Consider the following 6153-nt stretch of genomic DNA (forward strand, 5'->3'; position numbering starts at 1 on the left):
AGTGTAACTGGTGCTCTATCTTCATGGCATTGTGGTGGTGCCCAGCATGAAAGTAAAAAAAATATGTTCCCTCTGCTGTCAATCTAGATGAGTTTTGGTGGGTGCTAGGTCAGACCTGTGGATGTAATGGATGCCCTACAGAAACTGAAGTCCAATGAGTTTCAATTTTTCCCCTGGGGGGAGTTGCTGAAGCCTAAAAGCTCAGACAGCAATCACTGCAGAGAGCCTCCCAGTAGCTTAATTGCAAATTGCTGGGAAGTATCTTTGGGTTGCCTTCTTGAATAGAAGGTGATACTAAAGGTGGTGTTATTTTTAAGTATTTTTTAAACAACTATAAATGAATGATTTCTCCAGTCTGGCAACTTGAAAATTTAAAAAAAGACTTCTGGTTTGAAATAGAATAAACTTTTACACTTTGCTACATTTATAGAATACCATGCCTGGAGTTTTTCTTAAAATCATATTCAAATAAAAATTTTTCAAAAGGCATTTGGATGTTTTGAGGGGGGAAGTGACTGCCACAATCAAATATTTTTCAATATGTGCAACTGAGTAATTGTAATGAACATCCATGGGAAATAGTTTTTTTTCAGAAGATACATTTTTGGGAAAAAAAAACTAACACAGTATTTGCTGGCATCACTATATATAAAAAGCCAGATCTTGTGAGTTCATTATGCTCATATATAGATTTTGCTTTATGGTTCTATTTTTATTGAGTTGTGTCATATTAAGGAAAAGTATTCGGTTAATTAAGACTACCTTGTAAGGTAATTTTATTTCAGGTGTAGTCATATCTCAACTCCAAATCTGGACAAGAAGTAGACTTAAATCTATATTTCTGAGTTCTTTCCCTTTTTTCTCCATAGTCTGCTTTGGAAGTAAGGGACTATCTAGGCTTGATCTTTGAGATCAGTTTGTCTCACTATATACTGATAAAGAAAAAAGAGACTTGACAGAACAAATCTGAAGATGTCATGTATCAGAACAATGTTTCAACTAAATATTTCTCTGCCTGTTGGTTATGAAAGTTTTCATAGCAGTGTCATAAGATACCAAAAGTTAAACACACCTGAAGTTCAAAAGTCTGAGAATTACTGTTCTATTTAAAACAGTAGAAAATTGTGTTAAATGATGCTTCTGCTCTTATAATAGACTTAGTAAGAATGCTACACTGAATATATCTAAAAACTGACATTTGAATAAGCTCCGCTCTGTTTATGCCCTTTTTTCTATTTTTTTAATAGAAAAAACTAGTTTACATTACTGCTGCAGGTTTGGTTGTGTTTTAAGTGAAAATTCTAAATTTCAAATGAACAATAAGTTGCTCTTCTGTCTATTTTCAAAAATTGCAAACAATCCATTATAACACATGCCCCCTCCAAATTGGTCTTTCTCAACACAAAATAATTAGGGGCCTAGATTATTACTAAAAAAAAAATCCCCTTAAGTCAGGCATCCTTCTAGAGAAGGCTCTTGGCTGATGAATCTGACAGTGTAATGGTTAGCACAACACTTCGTTGATGCAGTTGCATCACAGTAGGCTTGATTATGTGTTACAGGTTCTCTTGCTCTTGGCTCTCTGTGCCAAGAGATTGCACAAGAAAATCTGCCAGTTCTGTCTGTTGCTTCAGTGCTCTTTAAAAGATTCAACTGGATACATCCTTGAGTGCCATTTCTGTAAGTAGCAAAATACTTGATGTCAGTAGATGGTGCTCCAGAGTACACAGCTGCAGTCCTTTGTAAAGCTGGTTTAACTTTTTCCATGCCCAGAAAATGGTGCCCTTTGTGCAGCACCCTCAAAAATGTCCACAGATTTGATATACTTACTTGAAAGTTTCTTTCTATAGAGATTTCTACTTTGTAGGGGTTTGCTAAATGTTTCTATTTTAATTGAACTGTAAGTCTATTTTTCTCGTTGTATTCCATGCCTGAAATGGAACCATATATTCGTAGGTGTGACCATAATGCTAAAGCCAAGGTGACTGAATCTGGCCAGGGGCTTTGTGTTAAATGTAATAAAATTTCTCTTTGTAAAAGCAGTACTTAGATGTCTTAAGTGCAGAGGGTTTATTTTCTTGTTTTCCTTGAGGTTTATGTATCAGTTGTGGTCAAAAGTAACTAATTTAACAATTTACTACACTTTGGAAACATATTTCCACAAAGATAGAAAAAAATATGACATAGAGAACCTATACAAGAATATTCCTAAGGAGTCTGTTAATGGACTAAAAATGAGGATTAGAGCTCAATGAACTAACTGGGAATTAAGAAGTATTAATATTTTATATATATTCCACAGTAAATTTAAAGAAATGTGCTTTCAACATTAAAACAAAGAAAATAATATTTTCCTGAAAAAAGCATTTTAAAAGATGAAAACTGAGTTAACTGGAGTGTTTTAAAGGCTATCTAGTGTTAACTAAGTCTTTCTTTATGTTCTTCCTGATAACACAATAATTTGCATTTGAGTCAGACTGTAGAATCAGGAGTGTACAGAGGGACTTAGCCATCTTATTCCCAAAAACTTCAGTGATGGTCTTTGCTATGTAGCATTGTTAAGGGACCGAGCATTTAACTAAACATATTGGCTGACATGATCTATGGTATGAATGAGATGAAAATTAAACTGAACAATGTTCATTTAACGGCCATAATTTCAGGCTCTAGTTGTATGCTTACATATGTCTGATTGTTATGTAGCAGCATACTAAAGGCTCTAATCTGTCCATAATTGCATGTGGAATACTGTAGATAGCTGTTTTCCTAGTACAGGTACTGTTCCCATAGTCTACTGAGGTTTTAAAGAATGGATATCCTAAAAGAATTTGTGTTTTGATTATTTTCCGATATGCAAACCCAAAATTCTAAAGGCAAGCCAAGAGTTTTACATTCTCAAATTTCTACCAGAGGGAGAGAAGAAGCAATTACTTTCTAAATTCTTTATTGCTCTTCATAATTAGTGTTCAGTATTTAGAACTCTTTGAGAGCATCACAAGATTTCTCAATTTTTTTCGTAATTTAGAAATTTTTCATGATAATTTAGAAAACATATGTAGATATGTGTTGCTTTTTGATGGAAAAAATAGTGCAAAACTTATAAGTAGTTTTGAAGAAAAATGAAAAAAAAAATGAAAAAAAGGAATTTGGCTTTAGTATTTTCCAAAATACTGCAATGGAGATTTTTACTAGTCGGTCACAATAAAATGTAAACAATGCAGAAAAGGGCTAGTGACATCACCCAAGGAAGTTTTCTCATGCTGTTAGTCCAGTTGATGGAGTGAAGCCATTGCAGGAGAGATGATTCCTGTTTGTTAATGTAGCAGATATTCTGGGTCATATATTAAGTTTGTGAAAATGACTAATACTTCACTGCTTCACTGAAGTGAAACTATTTCAGTGACAAAGATCCAGTCCTCTCTCCCTATATATATTACGTTGCTTACTAGTTATTAGAAAATTCTAGAGAGTGTTTTGGAAAATAGTAGTGGTGCTTCTCAGTCTAGATATATATTACTGTGTTGTAGGTATTCATTTAGAACAATAACACAAAACTAGGAATGCTTCATTGTGCAACATGAGAGTTAATGTATACAATTTTTTTCTGTTTAGAGAGAACATTTAAAAGTCTCTGTTTCTTAATATTTAGCACCCTGTAATTTAAAGTGGTTCCTTTTTCCTAACTTTTGTCAATGATAATTTTCATTAAAAGGCACAAAGCTTAGGGGTTTTTTTGTTTGAAATGATAACAGTTTACATCTTTCTGCCACAGTAGTGAGAGAAAGAAGGATCTGTCCTTCAGCCTGCTCATGGTATAGTTAAAAAAAAAGAAAAGTATAAACACTGAATTCCTGAGCTTGCTGTGAGATTGAAGGTCATTAACAGGGCACTTGAGCAGATTGGTATTACAGTCAATTGAGATCCTGAAACATCCTAAATGGCCTAATGCAGCAACTAAGTGCTTCTTAAATTCCAGAACTTTTACTTGAGCAGAGCATTCATGTCTAAAGTGAATTTCCATTTCCTTTAGTAAATGTTGTTTTTATATAGTCATAGTTGAAGAGGCAACATAGTGTAAACACAGCATTTGATTCTATCTCCACAGCAGCACTAAACTAATTTGTCAAGTTATAAACATGAAATCTGAGTCTCTGCTAAATATATATGTTCCACATTGAATTAAGAGAAATGACAGGAGTTTGTGCGTTAACATATACATATACTGTCAATATAGCCACATCAGTCTAATCAGCATGCAAATAGGAAAGGTTTTATACTTTGGGAAGTTTTATCAGTATCCAATCAATTTATCATCATAGAAAGGACAAATTAGATTTCACTTCTTTATGTAAATTTGTCAGGAAAGAGGAAAGGGAGGAAAATACATGGTATTTTATTTTGCTTATAGTTGCTCTAGTAAAAGATTTTCTTTAGATCTAGCAGTACTTTGTGTAAGTAAATATTAAGATTTTGTTTGTAGTTCTGTCCATGTCATTCAAAAGTTGTGAGAACTTTATTTGAGAGACAATACAGAAAACATGTCCCTATACGTCAATTCCTAGATGAAAGGTAATATCTTCATGATTCTTTGTAATAAATATGAGGGCCTCAAGTAGTTTTAATTGTGAAGACTACAGATGGAAGAAAAGGGTATCTAATCAAGGAAAAAAAAATCAACCAGATATTTTAGGAAGGTTTTATGAACAGATCAGACCAAATACAGCAGCTGCTGAGTGATAACAATAGCAAAGTCTGAAGGTTTCAGAATGCTAGCACTCTATTTGGCAATACTGTATATACTTGCATGCTCGCATAGGAGTTGTATTTCCATCAATTAAAAATACGTTCTTCTAAAAGTTTAAACAGTTTGTGAACCACTATGGAAAAAATATCCTAAAGTAGGCCTAAGGTGTCTGATATTTGCTGAGTTTTTCTGTATCTTTCGTTTCTATTATTAACTCATTCCTCTAGCCAAGGTTATCATCTTTGTTACAGAGGACAAAAGAGAATACATGGCTAAGCCCCAGCTGCCCCAGTTTACTATCCAGCATCTTAATTTAAACACCTTTTGAGACTGGGCTTGCACTAAAATGCCAGGCTGAGATTTGAAGTTGCTGAGAGCAGCATATGTTCCCTTTTGCTGACTGTGACGGACAGTTATCTCAGAGGAGGGGTAGCTGTCAAACATCTAGGAAAGAAGAGAGCAGGTTTATCTTAGGGTGAAATCTTTGCCTACTTGTGTGAGTCAGAGATCTCATTCAAAGTTTCATGAATTACCTCTTACATGTCTAACAGATTCCCATGTCGTATTTTGTGTGATAATGCAGACCTTAGCGAATGAGTGCAACTATGATCTGTTCCTTTCTTCCCAATGAATCTTTGACAATTTTTTCCTCATTTCAACAAGCAGATTCTAAATTAAGTGGGTTTCCCTTTTTTGTGCCTACCCTCCTAAAGTCTGTTGCTCTTATAGTCTTCACAAGGATGCCTAAAGAATTTGAAAGATTAAAGGCTCTCACGTTTTAAGGACCAAATCACAGATCCAGTGAGGCTCTCAGGTGTGTTAGGGCCACTCACTGGCATACCTAGAGGTAGCATTGTCAGTAAGACCCTGGTCAAACGTATTGCTCTTATCTGAGGCCATATGTTGCGCTCATTAAAGGCCAAGACTAGGGCAAAATCAGCTGCTGTTAATACTTTCCCTTTTTTCCTTTCTTTCCATTAGTGCTTCTTCACTTGGGAAAGGCAGAGGAAAGGAGCAAGGAGGGATATCTGTCACTACAGTAAAACAATGGAAAGAAAATAAACACGTTGAAACAGTGAGATTTTGGAAAGGGTTTCAAAGGAAGAATAAACAGAAGCCTAGATATACAGAAAACTCTGTCTTACAACTTTTGAATAATTCAAGCCCTTCCATATTCTGAAATGGAAAAATAAGTTCAATTGCATTGCTGAACATTTTAAAGATGAAATAATTGTTTTTAACAGAAGCGGTTTACTTTGATTTCTAAATTGTTCTGTTGCTGCATAGGTAATTTTGACTACTTAGTTGAATAATCTGAACGTGAGCACATTTTCAAATTAGTAAAACAAAAACCAAGTTTCAGTTAACTTTGTCTTTTCATTAATAGCTTGGTATTCTGAGGTATTGAG

General features: G+C 34.4%; 1 long non-coding RNA gene across 1 annotated transcript; it reads left to right on the forward strand.

Moving 5' to 3' along the window:
• Nucleotides 1-1645: 1645 nt before the first annotated feature.
• On the forward strand, nucleotides 1646-5823 carry LOC120324377. The gene is made up of 2 exons (XR_005565645.1): nucleotides 1646-1680; nucleotides 5726-5823. It is a non-coding gene; the product is annotated as an uncharacterized LOC120324377 (long non-coding RNA).
• Nucleotides 5824-6153: the final 330 nt, after the last annotated feature.

This window comes from Pipra filicauda, unplaced genomic scaffold (genome assembly GCF_003945595.2).
Source record: "Pipra filicauda isolate LSUMZ 115617 unplaced genomic scaffold, ASM394559v2 scaffold11_size5308982_pilon, whole genome shotgun sequence".
Lineage (NCBI taxonomy): Eukaryota > Metazoa > Chordata > Aves > Passeriformes > Pipridae > Pipra > Pipra filicauda.